Below are 20,274 nucleotides of genomic sequence, written 5' to 3'. Positions count from 1 at the left end.
TGGTAGCCACAGAAGGAGGAAGGAACAGATGCAAGTTGTGAAACCCAGAGCAAGAAGAGACAGAAAAGGCCTGAACCTAATAAGGCCTGAGAGAGGATATGTGGCACCAATATCCCTGCTCTTCTAAGTAGCTGGTAACAGGGAAGGATTATAGATGGGCTACAAAAGAAGAGAATCCTGGTGTGGATGGGACTCAGAGGCCCTATATTTCCATCCTGGGCTCTGCTCTATCTCTGATGGATGTGGAGTGGACAGCTGTCACAACCTGCTCCATGGCACTTGTTATAGAAGACACAGCTGTGTGGTAGGTATAAAACCCCCTATGTCGGGCTTCCCTGGTGGCGCAGTGGTCGAGAGTCCGCCTGCCGATGCAGGGGACGCGGGTTCGTGCCCCGGTCCGGGAAGATCCCACATGCCGCGGAGCGGCTGGGCCCGTGAGCCATGGCCGCTGAGCCTGCGCGTCCGGAGCCTGTGCTCCGCAACGGGAGAGGCTGCAACAGTGAGAGGCCCATGTAACACACACACACAAAAAACCCCTATGTCACAGTAATGATTATGATCTTGTAACTCACCTCTCCCTTCCTACCAGTGCCAGGACTCTCAGCAACCACATGAGTGTTGGCTGTCATCCAGAGCCATGGCCAGATCCACCCTGGTGGTTTCCACAAGACTTGGGATATCATGTGCCTTCATAAGTCCTGAGATAGGATAGGAAGCCACAAGGAATAAAACGCCACATCTTCTACTCATCCACGTAATAAGAACAGAAAAGTGGCCAATGTATTAGAATTGAAGACATCAAAGATACAATCTTATGGCAGCAGGAGTAGGTAAGTGTATTTATTAAAACAGAAGCAAAAGTTACATGGGAGCTCCACAGGAATAAATAGAATCTTAACTATTTAAATATGAACCCTTGGTATCCCAGGGCAGAGAATCTGGTCTTTTTGTTGGATCCAGAGTCTTCCATATCCAGAGCCTGACACTGTTCTCTTGCTCCCTCTTATCCTCCCCTTTCCAGACTAGGGGGAGGGTAGTTTCTGGATGAGAGATGGAGAATGAATGGTGGGAAGAAGAATCAGCAACGTGTTAACACGGAGTGGGAGAGGAGGATAAGACTAGGGATTAGAAGGAGCTGTATATGGAAAACCTGGACTAGAAATACATGGTTAGGGAATAAGAGTAAACGGGTGAGGATCAAGATGAGAGAAGTTGGAGAAAAGATAAGAAAGGCCCAAAGTCTTCTGGGTGAAGAGGTGGCAGCATATAGGAAGCCACAAGCCTTGGGGTGGGACTGGCAGGGTTAGCCATAAAAGAGCAGGAGGGCCACTACATGGGTGGAATCTAGAGGGAAGGGATGTGACCTGAAATTATGAAGGCTGGCACAAGGAAATTCCTGAAACTCATATGGCATCCTCCAGATCTAACATGCAAAAAATAAAAAGAACAGGAAGCCTAAACTCAAAGAACAAGGTGATATGCCCTTGGAGAGGGGTTACCACTCAGGGGTCCTGGCTCCAAGTCAGTGTCCTGCTAACTTCCCTTAACTTTGAGCAAGGACTGATTGTTAAAAAGAAGAATCCAGGTTGTTCCAGAGAGAGACCCTGGGGCTGAGAAGGGTGGCAAGAAATTCTGTCTCTGCCTAGAAAAAAACACAAAAAGAGCAAGAGCATCCATGAAGGCAACAAGCCCAGTGATGAAGTATACTGATGTGCTGGACATTGCTGCATACGGCTCTCAGGTAAATTCAAGTCAAAACCACGATGAGATAGCACCTCACATCTGTTGGAGTGGCTATTATCAAAAACACAAGGTAATAAATTCTGGCAAAGATGTAAGAAAAGGGAACCCCTGTGCACTGCTGGTGGGAATGTAAATTGGTGCAGCCACTATGGAAAACACTATGAAGTTTCCTCAAAGAATTAAAAATAGAATTAACATTTGATCCAGAAATCCTACTCCTGGGTATATAATCTAAAGGAACTGAAGCCAGGGTCTTAAAGAGATATCTGCACTCCCATGTTCACTGCAGCATTATTCACAATAACTGAGATATACACACAACCTAAATATCCATTAACAGATGAATGGATAAAGAAAATTACACATACACGTATGATATCACTTACATGTAGAATCTACAAAGAAATGATACAAATGAACTTATTTACAAAACAGAAACAGACTCACAGACTTAGAGACAGAACTTATGGCTACCACGGGGGAAGGATGCGGGAAGGGATAGTTACGGAGCTGGGATCGACATGTACACACTGCTATATTAGATAACCAGAGACTTCCCTGGTGGTGCAGTGGTTAAGAATCTGCCTGCCAATGCAGGGGACACGGGTTCGATCCTTGGTCTGGGAAGATCCCACATGCTACACAGCAACTAAGCCCCTGCGCCACAACTACTGAGCCTGTTCTCTAGAGCTGGCAAGCCACAACTACTGAGCCCGCATGCTGCAACTACTGAAGCCTGCACACCTAGAAGCCCGTGCTCTGCAACAAGAGAAGCCACCGCAATGAGAAGTCCGCACACTGCAACGAAGAGTAGCCCCCACTCTGCCGCAACTAGAGAAAGCCCGCATGCAGCAACCAAGACCCAACACAGCCAAAATATAAATAAATAAATAAAAATAAACAGCAAACTGGTTTTTAAAATAAATAAATAAATAAAATAAAATAGATAACCAACAAGGACCTACTGTCCTTGTTGTTCCCTACAGCACAGGGAACTCTGCTCAATGTTATGTGGCAGCCTGGATAGGAGGGGAGTCTAGGGGAGAATGGATACATGTATATGTATGGCTGAGTCCCTCTGCTGTGCACCTGAAACTATCACAGCATTGTCAGTCAGCTATGCTCCAATATAAAATAAAAAAAAAGAAAATGATATATATAAAGAAAATGCACGCACACACACACACATATATATATATATATATATATATATACACATTGGAGTATTATTCAGTCAAGAAAAAGAGTGAAATCCTTCCATTTGCAACAACATGGATGGACCTGGAGGACATTATGCCACATGAAATAAGCAAGACATAGAAGGACAAATACTGCATGATCCCACCTTTATGAGGAATCTAAAACAGTCGAACTCGCAGAGAGTAGAATAATGATTACCAGGGCTGGGAGGAGAGGGAAATGGAGAAGTGTCTGAGTAAATTCTGGAGGTCTACTGTAAACATAGAGCCTATGTTAATTAAACAATACTGTATTGTATACTTAAAATTTGCTAAGAAGGTAGATCTTATGTTAAGGGCCCTTACCACAAAAGAAAAAATTATTTAACTTAATAAATAAATAAAGGGATGGAAGGAATCTTTTGGATCTGATGAATACCTTCATGGCCTTGATTCTGGTGATCTTATGGGAGTATACTTATCTCCAAACTCATCAAGTTGTATATGTTAAATATGTACAGCTTTTTGTATGTCAATCATGCCTCAATATAGTGGTTTTTAAAAGAATTATAAGAGGATACTAGGAACGACTGTACTCTAATGAAATGGATAATATAGATGAAATGGAAAAACTCCTAGAAACACACAAATTATGAAACTTGACCCAAGAAGAAACAGGAAATCTGAATAGACCTGTAACAAAGACTGAATGACTAATCAAAAACTTCCCAACCAAAAAAGTTTAGGATCAGATGGCGCTGCTATTGAATTCTAAATGAATATTTAAAGAATTAATATCAATCCTTTTCAAACTCTTCCAGAAAATAGGAGAGAATACTTCTTAGTCATTCTATGAGGCCACCGTCATAGCAAATCCAGAGAGGGACATTACAGGAAAAGAAAACTGCATATCAATATCCCTTATGAATATAGATGCAAAAATCCTCAACAAAATATTAATAATGGAGATCCTACAGCATGTTAAAAGGATTGCACACCATGACCAAGTGGGATTTTCCCCCAGGATTTAAGGTTCAACATACAAAACCATCCAAAGTAATAGAACACATTAATAGAACAAAGGGGGGAAATTCACATGATCCTCTCAATTGATGCAGTGAAAGCTTATGACAAAATCCAACATCCTTTCAGGAGAAAAACACTCAGAAAACAAACACACAAACAAAAATGGAAGATCCTCAACATGACAAAGAGCATTTATGAAAAAAACCCCAGCTAACATCAAACTCAAAGGTGAAAGACTGAGGGTGTTCCCCCACCACCAAGATTAGGAACAAGACAAGAATGCCCACTTCACTGTTTTTCAACACCGTACTGAAATTCTAACCAGCAATTAGGTAAGAAAAAATAAATTAAATGCATCCAAATTGGAAAGGAAAGAGTAAAGTTACCTCTGTTCACAGATGACATGATCCTACAGATAGAACATCCCAAATAGGGAATTCCCTGGTGGTCGAGTGGTTAGAACTCCGCGCTCCCACTGAAGGGGGCATGGGTTCAATCCCTGGTCAGGGAACTAAGATCTGGCATGTCATGTGGTGTGGCCAAAAAAAAGAACATCCCAAATAATTCTTTTAACTATTAGAGCTAATAAATGAATTCAGCAAAGTTGTAGATACCAAATCAACACACAAAACCAGCTGTGTTATTGTACATCAGCAATGAACAATCTGAAAAGGAAATTAAGAAAACAATCCCACAATTCACAATACTATCAAAAAGAATAATACATCTAGGAATAAATTTACTCAAGGAGGTGAAAGACTTGTACATGGAAACTACAAAACATTGCTGAAAGAAATTATACAAGACCCAAACAAATGGGAAAACATCTTGTGTTCATGGATTTGAGGACTTAATCATTTTTGTTAAGATGGCAATACAGTTGGCCCTCCCTATCCACAGATTCCACATCCATGGATACAGAGGATATATCCATGGATACACTACATATCCACTATACTTTGCCATCTTATATAAGGGACTTGAGCATCTGCGGATTTTGGTATACAAGGGAGGTCCTGGAACCAATCACCCACAGATACCAAGGGACAACTGTACTCCACAAAGTGATCTACACATCCAATGCAATTCCTATCAAAATTCCAATGATCTTATTTACAGAAATGAAAGAGCAGATCTTCAAATTATTATGGAATTGCAATGAATCTTGAATAGCGAAACAATCTTTAAAAAAATAAGAATAAATTTGGAAGGCTCACATTTTCTGGTTTCAAAATTTACTACAAAACTACAGTAATAAAAATAGTGTGGTACTACCATGCACAAAAATAAACTCAAAATGGCTTAAAGACTTAAACATAAGACATGATACCATAAAACTCCTAGAAGAGAGCATAGGCAAAACATTCTGACATAAATCGTACCAACGTTTTCTTAGGTCAGTCTCCCAAGGCAATAGAAATAAAAACAAAAATAAACAAATGGGACCTAACCAAACTTACAAGTTTTGCACAGCAAAGGAAACCATAAAAAAAAAAAAAACGAAAAGACAATCTATGGAATGGGAGAAAATACTTGCAAATGATGTGACAGACAAGGGCTTAATCTCCAAAATATACAAACAGCTCATACAACTCAACAACAAAAATAAACAACCCAATCAAAAAATGGGCAGAAGACCTTAATAGACATTTCTCCAAAGAAGACATACAGATGACCAGTAGGCACATGAAAAGATGCTCAACATCACTAATTATTAGAGAGATGCAAATCAAAACTACAGTGAGGTACCACTTCACACTGGTCAGAATGGCCATCATTAAAAAGTCTACAGGACTTCCCTGGTGGTGCAGTGGTTAAGAATCCACCTGCCAATGCAGGGGACACAGGTTCGAGCCCTGGTCCGGGAAGATCCCACATGCCACAGAGAAATTAAGCCTGTGCGCCACAGCTACTGAGCCCACATGCTACAACGACTGAGCCCACATGATGCAACTACTGAAGCCCCTGCGCCTACAGCCTATGCTTTGCAACAAGAGAAGCCACTGCAGTGAGACGCCTGTGCACCGCAACAAAGAGTAGCCCCTGCTTGCTGCATCTAGAGAAAGCCCGCGCACAGCAACAAAGACCCAACGCAGACAAAAATAAATAATTTTTTTTTTCTTTTAAGTCTGCAAATAATAAATGCTGGAGAGGGTGTGGAGAAAAGGGAACCCTCCTACACTGCTGGTGGAAATGTAAGTTGCTGCAGCCACTATGGAAAAGTGTGGAGGTTCCTCAGAAAACTAAAAACAGAATTACCATATGATCCAGAAATCCCACTCCTGGGCATATACCCGGACAAAACTATAATTCAAAAAGATAATGTATAAAATAGATAACTAATAAGAACCTGCTATATAAAAATAAAATAAAATAAAATTCAAAAAAATAAATAAAAACAAAATGATAACATGCACTTCTATGTTCACAGCAGCACTATTCACAATAGCCAAGCCATGGAAACAACCTAAATGTCCATTGACAGATGAATGGTTAAAGAAGATGTGATACATAAACACAACGGAATACTACTCAGCCATATAAAAGAACGAAATAATGCCATTTCCAGCAACATGGATGCAACTAGAGATTATTATACTAAATGAAGTCAGACAGAGAAAGACAAATACCACATGATATCACTTATATGTGGGATCTTGACTATGGCACAAATGAACCTCTCTACAAAACAGAAACAGACTCACAGACATAAAGAACAGACTTGTGGTTGCCAAGGGGGAGGGGAGTGGGGGAGGGAAGGACTGGGAGTGTGGGATTAGCAGATGTAAACTATTATATACAGGATGGATAAACAACAAGGTCCTATGGTATAGCACAGGGAACTATATTCAATATCCTGTGATAAAACATAATGGAAAATAATATTTTTAAAAGAATTAAAAAAAGAATGTCTATATGTGTATAACTGAGTCACTGTGCTGTACAGCAGAGACTGGCACGACAATGTAAATCAACTATATTTCAATTGAAAAAAAAAAAGAAAACACTGTGGTACTGGCATAAGGATAGACAGATAGACATAGTGCTGGGACACCTGGATATCCATATGCAAAATAATGAAGTTGGACTCCTACCAGCATATATAAAAATTAAAATGGATCAATGACCTAAATATAAAAGCTGAAACCATAAAATTCTTATAAGAAGACAAAGGGATAAATATTTATGAGCTTGGATTTGGCAAAATGGATTCCTAGACATGACACCAAAAACATGAGCAACAAAAGAAAAAATAGATAAATCACTTCATTAAAATTAAAAACTTTTGTGCATCAAAGGATATTATCAACAAAGCAAAAAGACTGGGACTTCCCTGGCAGTCCAGTGGTTAAGACTTCACGCTTCCACTGCAGGGGGTGTGGCCTCGATCCTTGGTCGGGGAACTAAGATCCCGCATGCAGCACAGCACAGCACAGCCAAAAATAAAGAAAGCAAAAAACACAACCTACAAAATAGGGGAAAATACTTGCAAATCATATATCTGAGAAGGGTCTAGTATCCAGAATATATAAAGGACTCTTACAACTCAACAACAAAGATGCAAACAAGCCAATTTTAAAATGGGTAAAGGACTTGAGCAGACATTTCTCCAAAGAAGTTATGCAAATGGCCAACAAACACATGAAAAGATGCTCAATACCATTAGTCATTACAGAAATGCAAATCAAAACTACAATCAGGGACTTCCCTGGTGGTCCAGTGGTTAAGACTCTGTGCTTCCACTGCAGGGGGTCACAGGTTCAAGTCCCGGTCAGGGAACTAAGATCCCGCATGCCACACGGTGTGGCCAGAAATTTAAAAAACAAACAAACAAACAAACAAACAATGAGATACCACTTCACATCCATTAGGATGACTAAACAAAACAAGTATTGGAGAGGATGTGAAAAAACTGGAACTCTCATATGTTGCTGGTGGGAATGTAAAAATGGTTCAGCTGTGGTTCCTCAAAATGTTAAACATAGAATTCCATATGATCCAGCATTTCCAATCCTAGGCCCAAACCCCACAAGAATTGAGAACAGGTACTCAAATAAATATCTGTACATGAATGTTTATACCAGCACTATTTGCAATAAACAAAAGGTGGAAACAACTCAAATGTTCATCAGTGGATGAATGGATAAGCAAATGTGGTATATACATACAATGGAATATCATTCAGCCATGAAAAGGAATGAAGTATTAGTAAAACATGGATGAACATAAAAAACATTACGCTAAGTGAAAGAAGCCAAACACACAAAGTCACATATTGCATGATTCCATGTATATGCAATATCCAGGATAAGTAAATCAACAGAGATAGAAAGCAGACTGACTGATGGTTTTGCCAGGGGCTGAAGGAGGGAGGAATGGGGAGTAACTGCTTAACGGTACAGGGTTTTTTTGGAGGTGATGAAAATGTTTTGGAATAGATAGAGGTGTTGGTTGTGCAACATTGTGAATTTACTAAATGCCACTGAATTAATTGTTCACTTTAAAATTATTTACTTTAGGAAATTTCCTGGTGGTCCAGTGGGTAAGACTCCACCCTCCCAATGCAGGGGGCCAATGCAGGAGGCCCGGGTTCCATCCCTGGTAGGGGAACTAGATCCCACATGCATGCCACTACTAAGAGTCTGCATGCCACAACTAAAAAGCCTGCATGCTGTAACTATGAACCCGCATGCTGCAACGAAGATCCTGCATGCTGCAACTAAGACCCGGAGCAGCCAAAATAAATAAATTAAATTAATTAAAAAAAAAATAGTTTATGTTATGTTAATTTTACCTCATTAAAAAAAAGTACAGACAAAAAATAGGGGAAATTTTCATAAACCTCGAGCAAGCATAGAATTTCCAGATAGGACATAAAAGCACTAACCATTAAAAAAAACTGATAAATCGTACTTCAGCCAAATTTAAGTCATTAACAGAGCAAGATAATTAAAAGCAAAGTTACAGAGTAGGAAAAAGATTCACAATACATTTATCTGATAAAGGACTCATCCTGAATATATAAAGAACTCCTACAAATCAATATTAGAAGATAAATAACCCAATAAAAATGGGCAAAAGACCTGAATACTTCAAAAAAGAAGACCTACGAATAGCCAAAAAGTACATGAGATTTTTAATATAATTAATCACCAGATAAATACAAATTAAAACCACAGTGAGATATCACTACACACAGACAGGTGACAAAGAGGTGGAGTAACTGGAATTCTCATACACTGCTGTAAAATGACACAATTGAGAAATTGTGTCATTTTATTTGAGAAAACCATTTGGAATTTCTAATAAAGATTTTAAAAAAACATTGACCCTATGACTCAGCTGTTCCACTCTGAGGCATCTACTAGAGAGAAGTGAAAACCTATGTCTACAAAAAGACTTGACCAGAAGTAGTGTTCATAATGTGTATGTGAGTGTGTGTGTGTGTGTGTGTGTGTATGTATATGCATATATGTATGTGCATATATAAATGTATATATATGCAAAGCTTTAAAAATTCAACACAATCCAAAATATACATCAACAGCAGAATGGATAACCAAATTATGATATATTTGTACAATGGAATACTACTCAGCAATAAAAAGGAACAAAGACCTGATTCTCACAAAAACATGAACAACATGATGGTAAACAGATCAAGAGAAAATTCAGACACAAAAGTATATATGGTATGATTCCATTCATATAAAGTTCCATAACAGGCAAAAACTAGTCTATGATGATCAAAATCAGCACACTGGTTGTCTCTGGGAGGAGGCAGTAGTTACTGGAAAGGGGCCTGAGGGAACTTTCAGGAGTAATGAGAAATCTAGATTTGAGTGATGTTTACATGGATGTACACATTTGTCAAAATTCACAGACTTATACCCTTAAAAATCTATGCATTTTATATATGTAAAATACTTCTCAATATTTGTTTTAAAATCAGACAGGCATCAGACTTTTCTACAGCCAACACTCAAAGCTAGAAGAAATGTCTACCAAGTTCTGAAGGAAAGAGTGTGGACCATGAGGAAGGTGGTCAAAAGGTACAAACTTCGGGCTTCCCTGGTGGCGCAGTGGTTGAGAGTCCGCCTGCCGATGCAGGGGACACGGGTTCGTGCCCCGGTCCGGGAAGATCCCACATGCCACTGGAGCAGCTGGGCCCGTGAGCCATGGCCGCTGAGCCTGCGCATCCGGAGCCTGTGCTCCGCGACGGAAGAGGCCACAACAGTGAGAGGCCCGCGTACCGCAAAAAAAAAAAAAGGTACAAACTTCCAGTTACAAGATAAATAAGTACTAGGGATGTAATGTACAACATGATGACTACAGTTGACACTGCTATATGATATACATGAAGGTTGTTAAGAGAGCAGATCTGAAGAGTTCTCATCACAAGGAAAAATTTTTTTTCTTTTTAAAAATTTTTATTATAGCTATATGAGATGACGGATGTTAACTAAACTTATTATGGTAATCATTTCACAATATATGTAAGTTAAACCATTATGCTGTACACCTTAAACTTATATAGTGATGTATGTCAATTATATCTCAATAAAACTGGAGAAAAATGGACATAATTTTTTTTTTTTTTATTTAGAGGAGGCTGTTGGTTCACAAATTGGCCCTGTACACTGACAGCAAGGACCGAAGCAAGAGGCAGATCACTCCAGATTAGTATGTGGCAGGTTTAATAAGCAACGGAACTTACTTGCAAGGCTGTCCTGGGCAGCTGCAGACAAGCAGATCTCTGCACCCACCCACCAGAATCTTAAAAGTTTATAGAGAGGCCTTAATGGGGTTTCATCATGTATACCATCCAGATGTTCTCAACAACACATTACTCTGTCAAGGCTGCATCCTTGAAACAGCTCCCACTATGGGAATGGCAGACAGAACATACATTTCAAGGACAGAGAAGGGGTGAAGAGCCTCTGATTGCCTCTCTGGATGACCTCTTCCAACAGAGCCTAAGGAGACTCAAGAACTAAATATAATGTGGTGTCCTGGATGAGATCCTGGAGCAGGAAAAGGATATTAGGTAAAAACTAGGAAATCTGACCCCAAAGTATTAAAACCAGTCAACCTTTTATTCAAGTAAAAAGTCAGGAGGCAAACATCCCCATCACTAATCTGAGTTATGGTTATAAAGTATGCTCACTTTGTGAAAAAATCTGAGGTTTACCTCTATGAATTGTGTGCATTTTTCAATACAAATTTATTTCACATCTGTATAATGGGTATATTAATAAAATGTACTTAATATAGCTACTGGATAAAATGAAAAAACCTATGCACAATATGTATAATAACATGTATATATACAATAATAGATTCTTGAACACAGTAAATGCTCAATAAATGTTGTATATTGTTTTAATTGAAAGGATAAGAATATACCTGATTTACATTTTAAAAATTCTGGGAACTTCCCTGGTGGCACAGTGGTTAAGAATCCACCTGCCAATGCAGAGGACACGGGTTTGAGCCCTGGTCTGGGAAGATCCCACATGCTGCAGAGCAATTAAGCCCATGTGCCACAGCTATGGAGCCTGTGCTCTACAGCCCACGAGCCACAACTACTGAGTCCACATGCCACAACTACAGAAGCCCGTGCACCTAGAGCCTATGCTCCACAACAAAGAGTAGCCCCCACTCGCTGCAACTAGAGAAAGGCTATGCAGCCAAAATTAAATAAATAAATTTATAAAAAAAAAAAATTCTGGAAGGGGAGGGAGGAAAAGAATGGGGGTATATATGAAAAAATACTAGGCAGAAGTTGATAATTCTAAAAGGATGGGTTCATAGAGGTATTCTACTTTTTTACATATACAGTTTTTATAATAAAAAGGGAGAAGTATCACCAGAAGCAAGGGGATCTTTTTATTAAGAAGAAATTGTATTAAAATTGAGCAAAATAAACTAATAAAACCTAATCTTTGAAATCTTTCATGGGGGGAGTGGCCAGTGGACAGTGGAGTAAGAAAACCCTGAGCTCACGGGCATACGAAAATTACAACTCTACAGAGCAACTATTGATGAGGAAAACCAGAAGACTAGCAGAAAAGACCTACAACTAAGGATATAAACAAGGAACCACAAGGAGATGGGTAGGAGGGACAAAGATGTGGTATAGTCAAGACCCATACCCCCAGATGGGAGAGCCACAAATGGAAGGACAATTATAATCGCAGAGGTTCTGCCCAAGGAGCGAGTGATCTGAACCCCTCTTTGGCCTCCCCAGCCCAGGAGTCTATTACATTTCTATACACTTAGAACAAATTATCCGAAAAAGAAATTAAGAAAACAATCCCATTTACAATTGAATCAAAACGAATAAAATACCTAGGAATAAATCTAACTAAGGAGATGAAAGATGTGTACTCAGAAAACTGTAAGAGGCTGATGAAAGAAATTGAAGACGACACAAACATATGGAAAGATATATTATGTTCATGGATTGGAAGAATTAACACTGATAACATGACCATACTATTCAAAGCCATCTACAGATTCAATGCAATCTCTATCGATACACCAATGGCATTCTTCACAGAACGAGAACAATTAATTCTAAAATTTGTATGAGAACATGAAAGTCCCCAAATCGCCAAAAAAATTTTGAGAATGAAGAACAAAGCTGGTGGTATCACACTCCGATTTCAAAGCTATGGTCATCAAAACAATATGGTACTGGTGCAAAAACAGACACATAGATCAATGGAACAGAATAGAAAGCCCAGAAATGAACCCACATGTATATGGGTTAATTATATGAACGATTATATGGACAATTAATCTATGACAAGGGAGGCAAGAATATACAATGGGAAAGGGTCTTCCCTGGTGGTCCAGTGGTAAAGAACCCGCCTTACAATGCAGGGGACGTGGGTTTGATCTCTGGTAAGAGAACTAAGATCCCACATGCCAGGAGGCAACTAAGCCCGCATGCCACGACTACTGAACTTGCATGCCTCAACTAGAGCCCACATGCCACAAACTACAGAGCCCACGTGCTCTGGAACCTGCGTGCCACAAACTACAGAGCCCATGTGCTCTGGCCTGCATGCCACAACTAGAGAAGAGAAAACCTGCATGCCACAACTAGAGAGAAGCCCGTGCACCACAATGAAGATACCACATGCCTCAACAAAGATCCCGCATGCCACAACTAAGACGCGATGCAGCCAAAAAAAAAAAAAAAATCTTAAAAAAAATGGATTAAAGACCCATTATAGTATTGTATGTCAACTATACTTCAATAAAAAATAAATATAAATGGATTAAAAAGTTAAATTAAGGGCTTCCCTGGTGGCGCAGTGGTTGAGAGTCCGCCTGCCGATGCAGGGGACACGAGTTCGTGCCCCGGTCCGGGAGGATCCCACATGCCGCGGAGCAGCTGGGCCCGTGAGCCATGGCCGCTGAGCCTGTGCGTCCGGAGCCTGTGCTCCGCGCTCTGCAACGCGAGAGGCCACAACAGTGAGAAGCCCGCATACCGCAAAAAAAAAAAAAAAAAAAAAAAGTTAAGACCTGAAACCATAAAACTTCTAGAAGAAAACATAGGCTGTAAGCTCTTTGACATTGGTCTTAATAATAATTTTTTTGGATGTGTCCCCTCAGGCAAGGGAAACAAAAGCAAAAATAAACAAATGGGACTCATCAAACTAAAAAGCTTTTGCACAACAAAGGAAATTATTAACAAAGCAAAAAGGCCACTTACTGAATGGCAGAAAATAACTGCAAATGATATATCTGATAAGGGGTTAATATCCAAAATATACAAAGAACTCATACAATTCAACAACAAAAAAATCCAAACCCAATTAAAAAATGGGCAGAGGATTTGAATAAACATCTTTTCAAAAAAGACATACAGATGGCCTGTATGTAAAAAAGAATAAAAAAGAATGAAATCTTGCCATTTGCAACAACATGGACAGACCTAGCAGGTGTTATGCTAAGCGAAATAAGTTAGACAGAGAAAGACAAACGCTGTATGATTTCACTTATGTGTGAAATCTAAAAAACAAATGAACAAACATAACAAAACAGAAACAGAGTTATAGATACAGAGAACAAACAGGTAGTTGCCAGAGGGAAGGGGCTGGGGAAGGAAAGAAATAGGTGAGGGAGATTAAAAGCTACAAACTTCCAGTTGCAAATAAGTCACCTGTATGAAATGTACAGTGTGGGGAATATGGTCAATAACTATGTAATATCTTTGTATGGTGACTAACTAGACTTCTCATGATGATCATTTTGAGATGTATAGAAATACCAAATCACTATGTTGTATACCAGGAACTAACATAGCGTTGTATGTCTATTATACTTCAAAAACAAACGAATTCAGAGAAAAGAGATCAGATTTGTGGTAACCAGAGGTGGGAGGTAAGGGGGAGAGGAAACTGGATGAAGTAAGTCAAAAGGTACAAACTTCCAGTTATAAGGTAAATAAGTACTAGGGATGTAAGGTTCAGCATGATAAATACAATTAATACTGCTGTATGTTATATATGAAAATTGTTAAAAGAGTAAATCCTAAGAGTTCCCATCAGAAGAAAACTTTTTTTTCTATTTCTTTAATTTTGTATCTATATGAGATGATGCATGTTCACTAAACTTATTGTGATAACCATTTCATGATGCAGGTAAGTCAAATCATTATGCTGTACATCTTAAACTTAACACAGGGCTGTATATCAATTACATCTCAATAAAACTGGAAGAAAAAAACTTAATCTTTGTAATAACAAACATGGAAAGAGGGGGAAATGGCATTGTCAAATATATAAAAGAACTCAGAATATGGGGACCATGAGCCTTTCATGGAAAATAAAAACTAGTTAATAAAATTCCAACAATTAACAAGTAAATCAAGGGACTTCCATGGTGGCGCAGTGGTTAAGAATCCGCCTGCCAATGCAGGGGACACAGATTCCAGCCCTGGTCTGGGAAGATCCCACATGCTACAGAGCAACGAAGCCCGTGCACCACAACTACTGAGCCTGTGAGCCACAGCTACTGAGTCCATGTGCCACAACTACTGAAGCCCGCGCTCCTAGAGCCCGTGTTCCACAACAAGAGAAGCCACCACAATGAGAAGCCCACGCACCACAACAAAGAGTAGCTCCCGCTCACCACAACTAGAGAAAGCCCGCATACAGCAACGAAGACCCAACGCAGCCAAAAATAAATAAATAAAGAGCCTTCATGCTGCAACTAAGACCCGATGCAGCCAAAATAAATAAATAAATAATAAAACAAATGTTTTAAAAAAAAACTTTCATCTAAAAAAAAAAAGTAAATCAAAACTTTAAACTCAGGAATGAAAAAGCTGACATGAAAGGACTGGTGGTGTCTTGTGCATGCATTAGATATAGAATGAATATTAAATAACTAAGTAAATTAATGTTACAGAACAGAATTTAAACATGATTAAATTGATGAAATTGGACAGTGTAAAACTATTAATCAATGCTCTAATTGCCATTTTAATACAGTGTAAAAATACTAATTAATTAATGAGAAAATGTTCTCAATTTCTCAACAAGGAATTAATCAATCAATATGGTCTGCAATGAAAATATGGTTAATAAAAAAAAAGCATAATGCTGCAAGACGACCAGGGTGAGTTTCACATTTTGTGAATCAAACTTACGAGACACAAGAGGCTGTCCCAGCACCAAAGTTATTTTGCTTGGAGAAAGGATCCAGAACAGGGAGCCCAGTGTCCCAGGGCCTGTGAGACCCAGACACAGTCTGTCAAGCCACCATCCCTGAGGAATGGGAACCAACATGAGTGCAGACCACATCACCACAGAGAAGCTGCAGCGCCTGGGCTCCCTCCCCTGAAATACCTCGCTAGCCCCTAGCACCTGTGGGTGTCTGCCTCGCACACATCCGTGCATTGGCAGTGCATTAATGACGGGTTAGTCAGCAACCCCCAGACCAGGTGCAGTGTGCTTCAGGAAGAGCTAGCATCAGCTCACCCTCCTCCTGTTCATGTTGTAAGAAGGTTGACCACAGGTCAAACTCTCTCTCCTCCCATTCCCTGAGACTAAAGGAATGTTTACCTCTAAATGTCACTGTCTCTTTTCTTAAACGTACAGGGATCTTTCAGGGGGAAAAAATATTTTTAGTGGTGAAGAAATGTATGAGAAGTTCTAAGTTTCTTCAGTTTCACTTCATATTCACTTTCTTCAATTAGAATCAAGTAAAATTAAATCTTTTGTTTTGTTTTTGCGGTACGCAGGCCTCTCACTGTTGTGGCCTCTCCCGTTGCAGAGCACAGGCTCCGGACGTGCAGGCTCAGTGGCCATGGCTCACAGGCCCAGCCGCTCCGCAGCACGTGGGATCTTCCCGGACTGGGGCACAAACCCCTGTCCCCTGCATCGGCAGGCAGACTCTCAACCACTGCGCCACCAGGGAAGCCCAGAATCAAGTAAAATTAAATCTTAACTAAAAAAATAAACATATGGCATGATCCCATTTTTATGAAAGTATTTCTATCTCCCATTCTTCCTGTAAAACCGCAAAGAAATATGTCTAGGATGCTATACCAGAAATGTCAATGATGGTTATATTTGAATGATAAAACTTGAGGTTATTTATTTATTTGTTTTTGGCTGCATTGTCTCTTCATTGCTGCGCGCAGGCTGTCTCTAGTTGTGGTGAGCAAGCCCTACTCTTTGTTGTGGTGCGTGGGCTTCTCACTGCGGTGACTTCTCTTGTTGTAGAGCACAGGCTCTAGGCATGGGAGCTTCAGTAGTTGTGGCACGCGGTCTCAGTAGTTGAGGCGCATGGCACGGGCTTCGTTGCTCTGGGGCATGTGGGATCTTCCAGGACCAGGGATAGAACCAGTGTCCCCTGCATTGGCAGGCAGATTCTTAACCACTGTGCCACCAGGGAAGTCCAAGAGGTAATTTAGTTTCTTTTTGTACTTTTCTGCTTAAACTGTTCATGGGGAGCATGTACTGTTTTCACAGAAAGAATAAAGCGATTTTTCTTAAAAACAAACATACAAACCCTGATATCTTGGCAAGAGTCCTCAGGTATAAAACTTCCCTGTTTTACTCTCTTCCTCTTGCTCTTCCCCCCTCCCCCACCCCAAGTCTCCTCCATTTCCCTCCTCCCTCCCTTTTCACTTCCTTTTAACCCCCCACCTCTCTCCTTCCCTTGCTTTCCCCAGTTCTAGCCCTCTTCCCCAGACTGCGAAAACTTCATCTTTCGTGCTGATGCCCCGCGGGCCCACAGGGGTGGCAATGGTAGGCTACTTCCCTTTTTCTGCACGAGGCTGGGGTGGGCACATTTTTTCAGACCCTCAGCTACCCCTCAACCTCTCAGGACCCCCCACACCAGGAGAGGAGGTGAGAGCAGCCACAGTGGGGCGGGAGGAACGGAGAGAGAGCGCTCTGGCTGAATAGAACTCTGGGGCAAGGCTCTCCACACGATTCCGCCCTGTGGACGAGCTTGAATCTTCCCGTCTCCGTGTCATCCCCTCAGCTCCATTTTTTGCCCCCAATACCTTTGCTCAGTACATTCCAACTTCGTGGGTTGCGATATTCTCTCAAGGGTCTGCCTCTGCAGAGGGCTCACTATCCCCTACGCCGCGCGAGGAGGATCAGTGAGCAGAGTGGCCGGAACCACTTTCGCCCAAGCCGAGGGACCCCCTGTTGAGAGGGAGCTCCAGGACCACCCAGACAGGCTGAGGGCTACCTGCAGTTTACCACAAGAAGTCTTCCTCCAGAGGACGACTGGGTCGTGGACCGGACTAGAGAGACGATAGGTCTGCCCGCCCACCTCAAGGTAACTTCCACGCAACGTTTTAGGCGCACAGTTAAAAGCATAACACCGCCCCCACCTCCACCCCCGGCTTCCCTTATAGATTTACTGGTGCATCTATGCCTCACTATCCTTGTCTCCTCTCTTCGTACCTACCTCACTCTTACTTTCGCGCCTTACTGCGCTGGAAATGGGGGAAAAAAACCTCTGCCAAACATTTTCCAACCTCGCCGCTCCCGCTTGGAACTTCTCATTGCGCAGGGCACGTCAGGAAAAGTTTCCAGCCCTTTTCAGAGGCTACAGACCGCAACTACAGGAGCTTTGCCCTCAGGGGTTTGCCTTATCCACCACTTAATTAACAGTCATCAGCTACAACCGTGTGGAAATATAAAATGTAGCCTTACTTAAATAGACTGTAAGAGACTTCGTGCTGTGGTCTTGCCGCGGTCCCTTCGCGAGTTCCCTCGTGCCACAAGCGGTCTGCGTGTTGGGAGGGGGGTGCCGTCCCGCGCCCCTCGGTCAGGGCCCACGGTGCTGGGACCGCGCCCAGGCCGCCATCATTAACTGCGCACCTCCTCAGTGGGCTGCCCCTTGGCGGGGGTCCGGCCCCGCCTCCGCCTCCGCCTCCGCCTCCGCCTCCGCCTCCGCCTCGCCCTAAAGGCAAGGGAGCTCGGGCGGGGCTGCGTTGCCCTTGGGGCCACGCCCCCGGCGTACGTGCGCCAGAGGTAACCCGCGTGTGCTGGTGTCCTTGGCTCACCAGGGTTGCGGGATTGGGAGGCTCCGGGACTCTCCGTCTGCTTAAGTGCAGACAGGGTGCCTCCGCCTGGCGCCGCCACATCCCCTCCCTCACCCGCCCGCCGCCCGCCGCCCGCCGCCGCGAGCCCACGGCGGGGAGGGGAGGGCAGCCTGGCGATGGGGGCGCCGCCCACAATAAGGAAGGGAAAAGAGAAGCTTTCTCACAAACCACCTCCCTTAACAGCCAATGCCTGTTTTCAGAAACTTATCACGCTTTTCGAAAAAGGATGGTTCCCTGACCAAATACGTCCTAAAACTATGAGGATGTCCGTTCCAGGGGAGCAAACCCTGGAACGCAGGAATTAATCATTGGCCATAGAAGCTATAGAGAAGCCTTCAGGAAGGTTGCTCATCCGGGGTACCAGGGACGCCAGGTTAGGACACGGCCCCAGGACGCTGGGGCCAGCAGGACCGCCATATGGGGGAGGAGATAACCCCTATTTTGGCTAGGGTCGAGGGGACTAGGTGAACGGGGACCTCTGGGACCAATCCTGTCTTAGGGAGCCCCCACAGGAGCTCCTAACGCTAGTGCTCCTGTTACAGGAGTACTCTCTCCCTGAAGGAACAATGGGAAACATCTCCTCCATCCCCAAGGCCTACCCCCTTGGGATCATTCTGAGTCACTGGAACAAGTTTTCTCTAGATTTTTTTTTATTATTATTACAAATATTGAAGATGATATCGGTATCAGACAACATCAATTGCTTAAATGCAAACGTTATTTTTAAAATTAACATTACTTTCTTTTTTTAATTAATTAATTAGGCTGCCTCCGGTCTTAGGTGCAGCAGACGGAATCCTTGCTGCGGCATGCATAATCTCTCCCAGCGCGTGGGCTTCTCTCCAGCTGCAGCGCTCTGGCTCCAGAGCTCGTGGCCTCTCTAGTTGGAGCACACGGGCTCAGCAGTTGCGGCACTCAGGCCTAGTTGCCCCGCCACACGCAGGACCCCAGTTCCCCAACCAGGGATCAAACCCACATCCCCCACATTGGAAGGCGGACTCTCAACCACTGGGCCACCAGGGAAGTCCCTCTATATTCTTTAAAACGAAGAAATCTCGTTTTATTTTGTAAAACAGCCTGACACCAATATAAACTTGAGGACCATCAGGCCTGGTCAGAGAATGGAATCCTCAACTATAATACCGTCCTACAGTTAGACACTTTTGCAGAAGGCAAGGAAGATGGACAGAAGTTCCTTATGTGCAGGCTTTTATGACCCTAAGAGAAAACCCAGAGCTATGCAACTCCTATGTTAGGGAACCTTGCTGGCTGGGACCCCTTCAGGCTACACAAAAGCCCTCTCTATTGGCATTCCTGGAGGAACCCAAGCCCCCAGGCAGAAGACCCTAGCCCCAACACTCACCATCGTCAGCCCCTCCCCCGCCCTAAAAGCCCCTTTACCCTTCTGTACCAAAAGCACAGCCAGAGCTTCTTTGCCCCCTTCAGGAAGTAGTAGGTGGGCCTCAGGGAATTACCAGAGTCCACCCCCCTTGACCTCAACCAGCACCGCACTCCCTTGGGTGGATTCTGGGAGGACTCTAGCCGGTTCACCCAAGAATTCCAGGGACTGACTCTCTCCTCTGACTTTACCTGGAAGGACCTAAATATTGTTCTTTTCCACTGCTGCACCACTGAGGAAAAGACCTGTATTTGGGCACAGCATCAAACATATGCTGATGGATTACACGTTGCCCAACCTCATCAATACCCTGTGGGCATGACAGCAGTGCCTCTAATGGA

General features: G+C 42.3%; 1 long non-coding RNA gene across 1 annotated transcript in view; it reads right to left on the bottom strand.

Moving 5' to 3' along the window:
• Positions 1–18,330, bottom strand: part of LOC141279774 (uncharacterized) — a 43,963-nt gene extending 25,633 nt beyond the window's left edge. Inside the window, exon 1 of the long non-coding RNA XR_012334630.1 lies at positions 18,143–18,330. This is a non-coding gene — a long non-coding RNA (uncharacterized lncRNA). The remainder of the gene's footprint in view (positions 1–18,142) is intronic.
• Between the last annotated feature and the right edge of the window lie 1,944 nt (positions 18,331–20,274).

The sequence above is a fragment of the Tursiops truncatus genome, chromosome 10 (assembly GCF_011762595.2).
Source record: "Tursiops truncatus isolate mTurTru1 chromosome 10, mTurTru1.mat.Y, whole genome shotgun sequence".
Lineage (NCBI taxonomy): Eukaryota > Metazoa > Chordata > Mammalia > Artiodactyla > Delphinidae > Tursiops > Tursiops truncatus.
The sequence above is the reverse complement of the archived record's forward strand: the minus strand, read 5'-3'. Positions and strand labels throughout refer to the sequence as shown.